The sequence below is a fragment of the Sinocyclocheilus grahami genome, unplaced genomic scaffold (genome assembly GCF_001515645.1).
Source record: "Sinocyclocheilus grahami isolate Dianchi unplaced genomic scaffold, SAMN03320097.WGS_v1.1 scaffold1312.1, whole genome shotgun sequence".
In the NCBI taxonomy this organism is placed as follows: domain Eukaryota; kingdom Metazoa; phylum Chordata; class Actinopteri; order Cypriniformes; family Cyprinidae; genus Sinocyclocheilus; species Sinocyclocheilus grahami.
Window position 1 is genome coordinate 344,338 of NW_015506491.1, and position 15,693 is coordinate 360,030.

Sequence of the window (15,693 nt, forward strand, 5' to 3'; positions counted from 1 at the left end):
AAAGCCTCTTTCTCAATGAATTAATGCTTTGTTTTTTTTTATTATACAAATGCAGTGAAAAAGAAGAAAACTTTGTAAGATTTTTGTTTCCTTCCATTCATTTTCTTCTGATGTTTTTTTTGGTGCATATAATTAAATAATAGTCAGCTGACTTAAAAAGAAACGTTTTTGGGACGGGTGTTATTTAATCGATTTGTATTTTTCTTGTGTGTTAGTGTGCAGGTGGCAATTTATGTATCGGTGTTTTTTTTTAGCTTTACCGGGAATTGATAGAATAAAAAAAAAATAACTCTTTTGACTTGGCAAATATTTTGGGATTCTTTGCCTTGTCTGGCGCCCGAACATTTTAATTACTTACTTAAATCCTGCAATTTAATTTTGGCGGGCCACCACCGTTACATCACGTTATCACTGTTTTTAGATCCTTTGTTTTTGCAGGCCTGGAGATTGTCCTGTAAATTACCCTTTTCCTATGTCTTTTACATTAATTTATGCAAAGCGGTCATGGGTTGACAATCCACCATTTGCGGCTTAAGTGGTTCCAGACAAAGGGGAGTTCTCTATCCTCCTGATTGGATTAAGTCATCACTGTTTTACCCCCTGACGAGATAACGTAAGGTGTTCTCTCGACGAGAAGGCGCCATTGTCGTAGTTGGTCAATTTTACGTCGTCTTGATGGTTTGGGGGGGATCGCCCGATTCTGCTTTGGAATGTGTTTGTTCGATAGCTCAGTTTGATAGTCTGTTCACAGAGGCCCCACACTGTACACCCAGTTTTCTATTAAGTCTGTTTCATAAATGAGGACCATTATGTATTCTGAGCAGTGGTCATTTAACAGCAGGGCTTTTGCTTTGATGTACTCATGTTTTATCCATTTTATTATTCTAAATTGAATCATAAGTTAAAGAAACTGCTGCCTAAAATATAGGTAGTAAACTGCCCTGATTTGGTGTTTGGTCAGTGTAAGACCCGAAATGATCTCCCCATGAAACCAAACTTCAGGAACTTGCACAGAACAGATGCCATGCAAGACAACAATAAACTTTCTAATCTGAAGAGATCTTAAAGAAAACTATTTGCCCAACTGTCCATTCACCCATCCTTAAGCCTCCTCCTTTCCCTCCTGGGCATATGGCTTAGGTCACGGAAAGCTGACTTACAGTGGTGTGAAAAGGTTTTTGCCCCCTTCCTGTTTTTTTTGTGCATATTTTTCACACTTAAAAGATTCAGATCATCAAACTAATTTTAGTATTACACAAAGATAACCAGAGTAAATACAAAATGCAGTTTTGAAATGATGATTTCATTTATTAAGAGAAAAAAGCTTCCAAACCTGCCTGGCACTACGTGAAAAAGTAATTGCCCCCTAAATCTAATAACTGGTTGTGCCACCCTTTGCAGCAACAGCTGCAATCAAGCGTTTATGATAACTGGTAATGAGTCGTTCACATAGCTGTGGAGGAATGTTGGCCCACTCTTCTTCGCAGAATTGTTTTAATTCAGCCACATTGAAGGGTTTTCGAGCATGAAAGGACTGTTTAAGGTCATGCCACAGCATCTCAATCGGATTTATGTCTGGACTTTGATTTGGCCATTCCAAAACCTTAATTTAGTTTTTCTTGAGCCATTCAGAGGTGGACTTGCTGGTGTGTTTCAGATCATTGTCCTGCTGAATAACACAAGTGCGCTTGAGGTCACAAACTGACGGCCGAACATTCTCCTTCAGGATTTTCTGATAGAGCGCAGAATACATGGTTCCATCAATTATGGAAGTCTTCCAGGTCCTGAAGGCCGGCCACTCCTGGGAAGGTTCACCACTGTTACAAGTTTTCTCCATTTGTGGATAATGTCTCTGACCGTGGTTCGCTGGAGTCCCAAAGCCTTAGAAATGGCGTTATAACCCTTTCTAGACTGATATATGTCAACTATTTTGTTTCTCGTCTGTTCTTTAGATCGCGGCATTATGTCTTGCTCTTTAAGCATGCTTCACTTTGTCAGACAGGTTCTGTTTAAGTGATTTCTTGCTTCACCAGGTCTGGCAGTAATCAGGCCTGGGTGTGGCTAGTGAAATTTAACTCAGCTTTCTAAAATAATGTGCTTAATCACAGTTCTTTCATGATTTAACAGGAGGGGCAATTAATTTTTCTCCTAGGGCCAGGTAGGTTTGGACAGCTTTTTTCCCTTAATAAATGAAATCATCATTTAAAAACTGCATTTTGTATTACTTGCATTATCTTTGTGTAATATTTAAAAAGATTCAGATCATCAAACAAATTAAGTGTGACAAATATGCAAAAAATTTAAAAAACAAAAAAACAGGAAGGGGCAAAAACCTTTTCACAGCACTGTAGAAGTGTCAAGAACTCAAGTTACTATACTTACATATTGTGGTTATTATATCTTAAGAATCTATGATTTTAACACTTTCGTGTTTGGTATCATTTTGTGTGTCTCCGTGCGATTGGTAAAATGGCCTCAATTTCACAGCAGTCCCTTATATTATGAAAACTTTTGTAGAATTATTTTCTGCTGCTAAGGGTTGTGTCTCCCTCAGGGTCTGTGAGAATTTGTATCTATCTCCGGTCAGGTGTGCCCTCGGGTCACGAGATCCTAACAAACCAAAAGGTCTTTTATGTTTTTACAACTGATTTGAATATTTCTTTGTTCTGGTCTGGATATATAAGCAAAGTGTCATTATAGTCATTTGGGATTCTAGAAACCCCCACACTGTGTGAGTCTCTGGAGCTCTGCATTAGAACTCTCATATGCTGCTGTGTGCAGGGCAGGACTTAGGGGGGCAGGGGACCCTGGGCTTGAGTTTATGTTTGGGCTCTATACCTACATCACAAATGCCATCAAATAGAACATCATTATGGAGCACCACAAAATACACAAACATATGCTTTGAGGTTCATAAATAGTGCAATTAATATGCAACATGTCTAGGCTATAGTCAAAGTTTAAATGTAATACTAAATATTCATTATAATATAATAAACAGGATGTGTTCTCTCAGTTGAGATAGCTGAAATAACTTTGAGCAAAAAAAAAAACTAAAAAAGCCAGAGATGTTGGCTTATTAGTATTATAAAAGTTATTGTCATATCTGTGTCCTCTTATATTAAAGGGATAGTTCACCCAAAAATGAAAATTCTGTCATCATTTACTCACCCTCTGTCACGATTATGTTCAGTTTAGTTCCATTTCTGTCATGTCTGTAATGAGCTCTCATTAGTTACCATGGTTTCTGATTAGTTAACCGTGTCCAGCTGTTCCTGCTTATTTCCCTCATTTACCTTGTGTGTATGTATAGTCCTGATTCTGTTCTATCCTTCGTCGGTTATTAGCTTATGTTATGTGTTGTACCAAGTCAGAATTATCAGTAAAGTCTGTTTGGAATTATGCATCTTCGTTTGTTGTCCTCATTCCTTGACGACCTGTGACACCCTCATGTCGTTCCAAACCTGTATGAGTTGCTTTCTTATGCTGAACATAAAAGAAGATATTTTGAAGATTGCTGGTAATCAAACATTTGGTGGTTGCCATTGACTTCCATAGAATTTTTTTTTTCCTAATGACAGAATTTTCATTTTTGGGTGAACTATCCCTTTAAGTTCTTATTTAATCAATAAATTCAATCAAATAAAAAGACACGCTGGCTATTAACAATCAAATGAAATCACTATCAACAAAATTCATATATGGATTGTGCCTAAATGTTAAGTTTAAATATAACATTTTAATGTAGAAATATTAAATGATTGCAAAAATGAAATAAGCTACTTTTTTAAATATGAAACTACAACCGCCAGTTGGTGGCAGCAAGTGACTGTCTTAATGAGAGAGTTGAATCAACCGATTCATTTAAAAAGCTGATTCATTTAACTTTGCAAACAACTGTACTTATAGCCTGATTGAATCATTTGCTGGTCCGTGTAACGCTGACGGAACAAAACAAAATTTCGTGTCTGAAAGTTACTCTGTAAGTTGTTGTTTATTGTACATTTGCGATCGTGCAGATATTCGAGAAAAAAAAACAGGACTCTTGTTTGTGTGATAGGCTAAGTCCTATATCATAGGCATAGCTATGTTATAAAAATATCAACTCATTAAATTGCTTATTTAAAATAATTTAGATGACATTTCTTCTCCACTATGTGTAATGGCAGTAAGACAAGAGAGAACGCTCAAAACTCATCAGATGATCGCATAATTTAGTGGAACATTAATATAGTAATATAGAATCATCCTCTGTAAAGAAATGAGGTGTAAACATTTGAGAATTTATCATTATCTTTCTAAATGTGCGCTCTTTGGGGATAAAGCCTTAATGGAGCTGTTTAAAGTAGCCATGTGATAACAAACCAATCGGTGCAGACGGGAATACGTGTGTCCTTCTTCTATGAAATAATTATAAATACCAGTTTATGCTGTTTGATGGTGGCCTCGAAGGTCATAGTTGTAAGCCCTGGCTGGCCCGTTTAGATCTTGCGTGTGCAGTGGTAATGCGGCTAATAATTTCTGAATTCTGACTGGCATATAATGAACAAATCAAACAAACTGCTGTCAGGTATGCATTTCTATTGATTTTTCAAATGTGTAATTGTGTTAAACACATTGTGCTCATAGAACACACTTTATAGTTACTGTAACATTAGAATTATTCAGCAATTTCAATTTACATGTGTGACTTTGGTGAATTAGTTTGTCTCCTACGTGGAAAACTTGGCTATTTCCCATATAGCTACAGTAATCCATGTACAGAAGCATAGAATTTCCATGTGGCTACAGTGCGATTCACAATTGCATTATCCTTTCTGAATTGGCTTTTATTTGTTTAATTATTTATTTGGCATGATACATTTTACCTGACAAATAAATTATTATATTTGATTTATTCTGATCTCTTCTGAAATCATTATCTAGTAGATTAAAGTGCAGTCTGGTGTGTCCGCAAATCTGTGTCCAGGATAGATCATTCCGAAGTACCAATGAATGGAGCATGGGGCACATCATTAGGGTCCTTCCGACTTCTGACTATCACTGAATTAGCAAGTTGCAGTTTCGTGATTATAAAAAAAACACTTTTTTTATGTGGAAGCAGGGAGCGGCCTACTTAAAGGTATTATAATCACCCTGCATCCTCTGACTAAGATCTAGCAGTTTGTGTCTGTGAGTTCACTATCGGCTGAGTGAATTTCTATGCAACACTGTGTCCTTAACCTTTTAGGTGCCAGGGTTTTTTGGAAAAAATGCTGGATTTTGACATCAAGATTTCAAAAGCTTGTGGTTTGAAAGGGTTTAAAGAGAGAGATCTACTGTAAATTAGAAACATGTTGGGCATGACCGAAAGTTTATGTGAGGTGTAAATATACTCATCTAATTTGCATATTATGACGTCATCAGGGGCGGCCATCTTGAATTTCATAATGTTCTGGAAATAGTAGATATTGAATTGATTTGCATTTTTTTTTGTAAATTAATACATAATTGATATTTGTGATCAGTTTGTAATTAGAAATACCGCCTAAATGTAATGATCACTTGAAACTGGAGTCAGATTGAACACAGAGCTAAACTAAAACTGAAACTAAATCCTGACAAATTAAGTGAACTTTGCAGAAGCACAAGTAAAATACCTACACGCATTATACCTTCGCCCACCCATTGGATTCCATCGTTGGGCCAATCTGGGTGGATCCTTACATCAGCTTGATGTTCTGTTTCTGGATCCAAGATGGCGGCTTAGAGAACGGTCGCGTTAATCAGACGGTGCGGGCTACTGCATTCAGTTATCATTATTTTCGGCGGAGGAGCTCATTTTTTTTCTGTGGTGCTTGCTGCATAGTTTGCTATGAGTTTAGACTCCTACTTTTTGAAGCAGTCGATCAACATGGCTCAAAGGAACACTAAAAACTCAAGCAAATCAGAGACAGCATAACCGTCAGGGTGAGGATAATGCTACTGTCAGCTCAGATGCTAATACCAGTGTTTCCGAACCGGGCCTACGGCAGATTATTACGGAAATCACAGAAAACATTTCGAAATTGATCGATGAAAAGTTGAGTCCATTGTCACAACTCTTGCAACAACAGAACAAAAAACTTGATGACCATGAAAAATGAATCACAGAAACTGAGAAACAAGGGTAAATTGGAGACGCTAGAGAGACGAGTTTGGGAATTAACAGATCATTTGAATGATTTGGAAAACAGAGGGAGCAGAAAGAATATACGTATTGTTGGGCTTCCCCAGAATGCAGAAGCCGATCGCCCTGTTAAGTTTTTTGAATCCTGGCTGCCGAACTCTCTGGGCATTCAAACGAAATCCGGCCGCATAAAGATCGAAAGAGCCCATTGCATTCCAGGCAGAGCTGTCAAGACAGCGTCCCCGTATCCAAGGGCAGTTCTGGTGAGATTTCATAACTACGTGGACAAGGAACGGGTCATCTTCTTATAAAACATGTCAGCTAGTATGCTTACGATTTGTTCCTGGAACGTTAATGGGATACACACACCTGTGAAGAGGAAGTCAATTCTCACATTCCTTAAAAAGGAGAATGTTGATATAGCCCTCCTACAAGAAACTCACCATCTCAAGTTGCAACAATTGGGCTTCAGTCATGTTCTTTTCTCTTCATTTACATCGAGGAGCCGAGGAGTGGCCATTTTGTTAAAAAAAATGTACCTTTCAGGTTGTCAAATTGTATCAAAGATAAAAATGGACGTTATGTAATTGTGAAGGGTATGTTGCAAGGGGAAGAAATTGCCATTATGAATGTATATTTTCCCCCTGGTCATCAATGTGATTTTCTAACAAGTGCATTTGTCAAATTGTTGGAATGCAAGGTCACTCGTTCCATTGTGGGAGGGGATTTTAATTGTCAATTGAACCCACTTATGGACAAATTTCATTTGGGTTTGGCTCCCTCATTTCAGACTAAATTCATTAACTCTTTATGTGAGGATTTGGATTTTGTGGATGTGTGGTGAGCACAGCATCCTGCTGATAAAGAATTTACTTTCTATTCTAAACAACATTGTTGGCACACAAGAATAGACTATTTCTTTGTTCCTAAGGGGCTATTACAATTTATAGATCATAGTGCCATTGGAAATATTATAATATCGGATCATGCCACTGTCTTCTTATATTTAAAGTTACAAAGCCCTTTAAATCCAACTAGGTATTGGAGATTTAACCCTTTTATTCTTCAGGATTGCAAATTTTGTTCTTTATGTCAGAAATAATTTTTTGCTATCAATTCTCCCTCTACAGAAGATAAATCTCTGCTATGGGAAACGATTAAGGCTTTTTCAAAGGGTCTTATCATTTTTTATACGTCTAGTAAGAGGCAGAGGCAAACATGATGCAGAACAGATGCAGAATTAGGCAGGCAGAGGAGGATTAGGTCCAGAATCCGAGGCCAGGTAAATTAAAAGAAATGACTGCTTTACGCTCTGCTTTAGAGTCCTTAAATGTAAGATCTGCTGAGAGGAAAGTTAAGTTTGCTAAGCAAATGCTCTATGAACATTCCTTACTAAGAAAAAAAGCATACTCTCTAATGATATCAGGGGCATCCTTCTTCTGATGTTACAATAATCAACAATACATTTGTTAACTTTTTTAAAACTCTGTACAAAGCAGAGTCCCCATGTAACTCGCTAAGCCTTATGGATGCATTTTTTTCTAAAATTGAGTTACCCTCTATAACTGAGCATCAGAAGCTTAATGGTCCTATTTCAAGGGAGGAGGTATTAACAGCAATCAGGAGTCTGCAGACTGGGAAAGGCCCTGGTCCAGATGGACTGAGTAGTGAATTTTATGCAGCTGTAACAGGGCGAACGAGACGTGAGACGTGCGGATCCATCTGCAGGATTTTATTAGACAGAGACGTGGTCATAACAGGCATGGGTCAAACAATGCCAAACAGGTATATTGAGGGCAAGACACAAGAGTAGTCCAGTAAATGGGCGTGGTCGAGCTCCGGCGAACATAATCCTGAGGGCGAGGCAAACGGGGAATCCACAAGACGAGCTAGAGTCCAGGCAAGGTGCAAACACAATCCGAAACAGCAAAGCAAAGGGTAATTCCAAAACAGGCTATAAACTTCAGGGCAGGCAGAGATCAGACAAAACGAGATAACAGGCAAGGATCAAGACACAGGTAAACAGACTAAGAACAAGGCTATACTAGATATGAGAGAGATATGCGCTAAACAATACTCGGTGTTGAATGGTGGTGCGAGACTGATTTATATAGTGTGTGTTATTGGTAGCAGCTGTGTGTGACTGGTTTCAGGTGAGCTTGTGATTAGTGCAATGGAGCATGGGAAATGTAGTCCAGGGTGATGTGTAACAGTCTGTGTAGTGTAGGAGTCCATATGGAGAACGGGTGACCTCTGGTGGTGAGTGAATGGAAGTTTAAAGACCGGATTCGTGACAGCAGCGTTGCGGGATATATGGGTTGATCCTCTTTTAGAAATATTTAATTATTCTTTAGAGAATGGTACTCTCCCTCCTTCCTTACAGGAAGCTAATATTTCTCTGTTACTTAAAAAGGGGAAACAACCAGAGGATTGTGCCTCCTATAGGCCAATATCTGTTGTGTCCGCCATTTTGTGAGCGTGCTCTAGTGTGGCCGCCATTAGACGAGTGAGTGTGGGGTCGCGTTCCTCCACAACACCCTCAGTGAACATTGAACCAACAGTCAACCAATCATAGTCCATAAACTGACTGAGAGATGAGCGGGGACCTTCACGGATTAAACGTGATTTGAGCGGCTGATGAATGCTCTCACAAAAGAAGTCTATGAGTACACAGTCCGGCAGATCAGAAAAATAAACAAAGTTCAGATACTCTTGAATATAGTCCTCGAGCGATCGTGTGCCCTGTTTGAGGGCTAATAACAGTCTTGCAATGTCCATACCTGGCCAGTGTCCACTTGAAAAGCCGCTGGATCCTTGTGTGGCCAAGTATTCTGTTACGGAGCTGATGGAACGAGAGGCATGTGGATCCATATGCAAGGCTTTATTTAGATGGAGACGTGGTCATAAAACAGGCATGGGTCAGACAATGGCAAACAGGTATATTGAGGGCAAGACACAAGAGTAGTCCAGTAAATGGGCGTGGTCGAGCTCCGGCGAACATAATCCTGAGGGCGAGGCAAACGGGGAATCCACAAGACGAGCTAGAGTCCAGGCAAGGTGCAAACACAATCCGAAACAGCAAAGCAAAGGGTAATTCCAAAACTTCAGGGCAGGCAGAGATCAGACAAAACGAGATAACAGGCAAGGATCAAGACACAGGTAAACAGACTAAGAACAAGGCTATACTAGATATGAGAGAGATATGCGCTAAACAATACTCGGTGTTGAATGGTGGTGCGAGACTGATTTATATAGTGTGTGTTATTGGTAGCAGCTGTGTGTGACTGGTTTCAGGTGAGCTTGTGATTAGTGCAATGGAGCATGGGAAATGTAGTCCAGGGTGATGTGTAACAGTCTGTGTAGTGTAGGAGTCCATATGGAGAACGGGTGACCTCTGGTGGTGAGTGAATGGAAGTTTAAAGACCGGATTCGTGACAGCAGCGTTGCGGGATATATGGGTTGATCCTCTTTTAGAAATATTTAATTATTCTTTAGAGAATGGTACTCTCCCTCCTTCCTTACAGGAAGCTAATATTTCTCTGTTACTTAAAAAGGGGAAACAACCAGAGGATTGTGCCTCCTATAGGCCAATATCTCTATTCTTTCTAAAATCCTCGCTACAAGGCTTGAAGGCTTATTACCTCAACTTATTAAAGAAGATCAAACAGGTCTTATTAAGGGACGTAGCTCTGGTAACAGTATTCGTAAACTTAAATATTATTACGTTTTCACATCAGCAGAAGATGGGCAGTCTTGTCTCAATGGACGCAGAAAAGGCGTTTGATCGAGTTGAGTGGCCTTACTTATTTTATACATTATCTAAATTCGGTCTGGGTGAAAATTTTGTTTGCTGGGTCAAGTTGTTGTATATTGGCCCTCTTGCTGCTGTAATAACTAATGGCTTGCGTTCTTCCAGTTTTGGGGTCAGTAGGGGCACTGGACAAGGCTGTCCATGGTCACCCCTTCTTTTTGCTTTAGTAATAGAACCTTTGGCTGAGGCAATTATGTCAAATTTGGGCATGCATGGTTTGACTATAGCTAGTAGGCAGCATAAGATTAATCTCGGATCCAGTTTGTTGTTCTGTGAAAGAAACAATGATATCTGGTTGAAAACAACTCTTTCGAGGGTTTTCGCTATGAATGGAAGGAGAGAGACAGGTCTGTAACTATCTGTAAGTGAAGTGTTTAATGTAGGTTTTTTGAGCAGTGGGGTTATCCGAGCCTGCTTGAATGCAGTGGGGAAGGTGCCTGTGAGGAGAGATGTATTGATGATGTGTGTGAGTGTTGGTAAAAGTGTAGGAGAGATTGCTTGGAGGTGCATGCTGATGATATCCTTGTTTTCTTATCTAAACCAGAAATATCCATGACTAATCTTATAGGTGTCATCAAAGATTTTAGTGTCTTCTCAGGTTATAGGATTAATTTTAGTAAATCTGAACCCATGCCCCTAAGTAACCTAAAAGCTGTCTCTTCAGGTTCACTTCCTTTCCCATTTAAGTGGTCCCCATTGGGCTTTGTATATCTGGGAATACATATAACCCCTAAATTCGACCAGATGTTTAAGACAAATTTTACTCCTCTTTTTAATTGTATTAAACTTGATTTAGAAAGATGGAATAATCCCTATTTCTTGGCTGGGGCGCATTGCTCTTTTGAAAATTATGTTCTCCCAAGATTATTATATCCAATTCAGATGATTACAGTTCTTTTTTTGCAGAAAACATTTAAAGACCTAGACAGATGGTTCAATTCTTTTATATGGGCTAATAAAAGACCTTGCTTTAAGATTAAAATATTGCGTCTACCAGAAGATATGGGTGACCTTGGTTTCCCGGATATTAGAAGGTATCAACTTAGTGCTAATTACGTTACATAACTACTTGGATTTCAGAAGACCCAACTTCATTATGGTCAGATACAGAGTCCTTTCAATCGCAGGTCCCTCTTCAAAATTCAAAATGCTCTCTCTCAAAAGAATGAAGACAGTTAGAGTAGCTTGTACAAACTCTATTATTTTAAATTCTGTGAAGGCTTGGCAGTTAGGCTGTGAGGTGACTTGAATTCCAGTGTAAGTGTAAGCACATGTAACCCTTGCTTTTTGTATGTGTGAGAGCTGAAATGTATATATTTTTTGTTGTTGTTTTTTTTTTTGTTTACCTGTTGTTGTCATTGTTATCATTCTTTTTCAAGGATGTTATTTCTTTATAAAGTGAAAATTAATAAAACATATATTTAAAAAAAAATTTAAACCATAAGATGTATTCACTGATTACTGAATTTACTTCAAATGTATCACTAGTCAACTTTTTTTTTTTAAAGTCATCTGTGCTCCAGATTATAACCCCTACCAGATAAACAATAATATTGCTGTTTGTTTTGTTCTCCACACAGGCTACAATTCTGTAATCTCACTGCTCAGTCTTGTGAGAGTTTGTCTTCAGCTCTACAATCATCAAACTCTGTCCTGAGAGAGCTGGACCTGAGTAACAATGACCTGCAGGATTCAGGAGTGAAGCTGCTTTCTGATGGATTGAAGAGTCCAGACTGTCAGCTGCAGATATTGAGGTAAATGGTGTTTGATAAAATAAATAAAAAGGCTTAGTGCGACTGTCAAATTTTTAAGCTTGTAATGTAATTTTCTGAAAATACAGCTCGACACTATGTTCATTTACATGCAAGTGGCTCATGATCCAGTGTTTACAATGTTTCGGAGCAGCTTGGTTCACAGTAAATGCTACTCCACATGAACTCAATCTCATGCAAGTGCTGTGATTTTGGGTCTCTTACAACATTGATGTGAAAATGCAACATACGTCAAACATCTTTACAACCTTCTTTTATTTGATTGGCCGTCTCAATTATTGTGACCTTAACCAGCACTGTTAGACAGCTGATGTAGACCAGCCTTAAAAATGAACTTTTTAAACATTTTGTCATCCAAACAAACCAAAGGGTGCGTTATGAATTTCAGTAGAGCAGCATGAAGAATATCATATATTGAGGGGGCAGTTTGCTTGTACAGCTGCAGGGGGACGTGTCCTGGATCAAAGTGATGAAGTAAACAGAGTTTTGAGTTATGCACACAAATGACCTCAAATCAGTATCCAGAAGATTTATGTGTATTTAAGCTGTAAACAGAAATGTTAGTTTTAATGACAGTTTAGAGCCAATAATAGGACTGTACAACTGTTGCTGTATGCAGTTGTGCTGTTGGTGTCGTGCACAGTAATATACTATATATTACACATTACTTCTGATTGCAATGACCATTCAATTCAGTAGTATTCAAAGACCTATGTGCCTCTATTTCTGTTTCACCTGCACAAAAAACCTGCTTGAACCAGCCTAACCAGTCAAATGGCTGAGAACTAATGCTGAGGTGTGATGATGTTCGGTAACACTTTATTTCGATAGTCCACTTTAGACATTCTACTAACAGTAAGTAACTTTGCTGCAACTACATGTCAACTAGCAGTCATTAGAGTATTAGTAGACTGTCTGTTTAATATCTTCTAACACTTTATTTTGATGGGTCCACAACATACAACATACTGACTATCAGAAACTTTGCAAGTATATGTCAACTTATTCTGCTAACCCTAAACCTACCCTAACAGTCTACTCTGAGAGTTAGTAGACATGTAGTTGCAAATTAATGAGAATTAGTTGACATGTAGTTGCAAAGTTACTTATAGTTAGTAGAATGTCTAAAATGGATTATCAAGATAAAGTGTAACCTGATGAACACATTAGTATGAATGAGGCTTGTATGCAATAAACTGGTAAATAAGGCAAGGACACAGAGAAAAAAGCTCTTTGCATCAGGAATATCCTTACCCTTGCTAACCGACTTGTTCTCTTCTGTGCACCCCCATCCCATCTGGTGCATTTGTAAGTCCAGATCAGCAAAAGGAATAGGAGAAACAGTTAGAAAAGGATGCATTGTATTTGAAAATGTATAAATAAATTAAAAATATTTTTTAATGTTCAATTTATAATTTTATTACCTTATTGAAAAGGTACAAAATCTTTGGCAAAAATTTAATTTCATCAACTAAAAGAACAAAAACTGTGACAAAGAAAATGTTATTAAGTAGCGTTAATCATGATATGTGTATTAATTTATTCACACAAGGTCATCACTGGTGTTCACGTGAGTAGATTTTCATTAATAAATGCATTTTACAGCTACACTACCAAAAGCTACAAGGCTTACTAGGAAGCTACAGGCAGGTGAGTTGGAGCTGTGCTCTGCGGGATTGCGGCTCTCCAGGACTGGAGTTCGCCACCCCTGCTATACCCTATAAACTATGTAATTTTTTGGGGGAAAAACACTTATAAAAATGGGGTTATATCAGTGACCTCAGCAAAAGCCTTGCATGAAATTATGATAATGTTTATGATAACTGAAAAGAAACAGCAAACTTGCCATGTGCTTTTTTTCCGTGGATCTACAAGACATTGGATTGCCTGAAAGTCAAACTAATGTCGTGGACTATTGTGTTTGTAGATTGTCTGGCTGTATGGTGACGGAGGAAGGCTGTGGTTATGTGTCTTCAGCTCTGAGTTCAAACCCCTCACACCTGAGAGAGCTGGATCTGAGCTACAATCACCCCGGAGATTCAGGAGTCAAGCTGCTCTCTGAAAAACTGGAGGATCCAAACTGCACACTGGACAAACTCAAGTATGTTGAGTATGATATTTTCAAGCATAAACAGGGCCAGCCCTGCAGAGTTTCATTCCCTGCTCCAACACACATAGCATGTAGATTTCAAATAAGCCTGAAGGACTTGATTAGCTGGATCAGGTGTGTTTAATTAGGGTTGAATCTAAACTCTGCAGGGCTGTGGCCCTCCAGTAACTGAGTTTAACACCCCTGCTCTAGACTCATTATTCTCATTATGAATAGTTTTTCTGTTATCATAGTTTATAGTTATATGATAACAAACATCAGAAATCTCACACTCCTTACCTTCTGCATGGTGGAGTTGAAAGTTAATATGACCAATTAGGAGATTGGTAGGTTTTCTATGATCAATGACATGGACATAGGCAATCTCGACATAGACAATTGTATCACAATCAATCATAAATGATAGATAGGGTTCGGAGGCAATTTTGTCAGCCGTCTTTTTTTCCGAGATTGTCTGCTATCACTCCTATAAATTGGGCACAGACCATGTCGTTGGCATAAGTTCTAAAGTGAGCATGTTGCATTCCTTGTGTAAATAATAAATATATCGGTTAAATAATTTATTCGGTGTAAAATGAGGAGCACAAAACCTTAGTCTTATTATTGTCACATTTTTACATTTGCATTGCCAAAGAAATGTACAATTAAAACTGTGCAAAATAAAAACAGTACAAAGCAACAAATGAACGGCCTCCATGGCCATGACAGGACAGACAGTGAGTTCATGAGAGGGCGCCACCGCCTTGGAAAGTTCTGCAGCAGAAGCCGCCACCTCTGGAGGTTCTGCAGCAGACGCCACCACCTCTGGAGGCACTGGAGCGGATTAGTGGATATTAGAGGACTCTGGGGCAGACTCGTGGACAGAAGAGGCCTCTGGGGCAGACTCATGGACAGGAGAAGCCTCAGGAGCAGATTCGTGGACAGGAGAGGCCTCTGGTGCAGACTAGTGGACAGGAGAGGCCTCAGAATCGCAGTGTGCGGCCCAAACACTCAAGATGGCGACCACCATCACGGGCAGTGCAGTAGACAGTGGCATGCTCGCCGGGTAGAGACCACTGGGATGCCAGCCGCTCGCACTGACATCAGTGGTGGGTCCATCACACTGTCAATCAGTCTTTTCAGTCCTGCCCCAAGCTCCGCATCCTCGGGAGCTTGGGTACTATAGCCCCCCCCCCAAAAAAAATCCTTAGGGGAAACTTGCTTGGCAGCCGTAGCGTGACGAGTCTCTGACGTGATGGCCATGGCGTGGCGAGGCTAAGACATGGTGGCCATCTTGGTCGGGTAATCAGGCCAGGGCTCTACGCTTATTTTTCTTTGTAGGAGCACTTGTGCTCCTAACTTAAAAAATTTAGGAGCACAGTCAAAAATGTAGGAGCACCTTCTAATCAATAATCCAAAATTTTATCAAAATTTTGCCTTTCCATTACGAGGTGATATTTGACTCCTTAAAGTGATTTACAGTGGAATTGTGTTTTTAGCTTTGTAATGGCATTTTTCTAACTTTATTAAAAGTATGTAATCTTTTATGTCAAATTTTTTAAATATATATATTTTATAAGCTTTTAAAAAATTCTAATTAAAACCACATAATAAATACAAGTAGAATAAGTTACTAATCAAATGAAATCAGTATTAAAATTAATTTGTACAGAGGTGGCACAGAAGAACATAAAAGTGGCTTGTAGGTGTATTTTCAGACATTTAATGAGGATCAGAGGTGGCATGAGTGCAATTAAAACCATAAATTCAAGTTAAGATTAAAAAAATTATTAATATAGAAATATTAAATGATTTAAAGAACTGAAAATATACTTTAAAGGGGTCATATGATGCTGCTAAAAAGAACATTATT

General features: G+C 38.8%; 1 protein-coding gene and 1 long non-coding RNA gene across 2 annotated transcripts in view; one reads left to right on the forward strand and one right to left on the reverse strand.

The window, feature by feature from the left end:
* LOC107569105 (uncharacterized) overlaps positions 1-4,639 on the reverse strand; it is a 17,372-nt gene extending 12,733 nt beyond the window's left edge. The window contains exon 1 of the long non-coding RNA XR_001606863.1: positions 4,562-4,639. This is a non-coding gene — a long non-coding RNA (uncharacterized lncRNA). The remainder of the gene's footprint in view (positions 1-4,561) is intronic.
* LOC107569100 (NACHT, LRR and PYD domains-containing protein 12-like) overlaps positions 1-15,693 on the forward strand; it is a 319,086-nt gene that overhangs the window by 283,593 nt on the left and 19,800 nt on the right. The window lies entirely within an intron of this gene.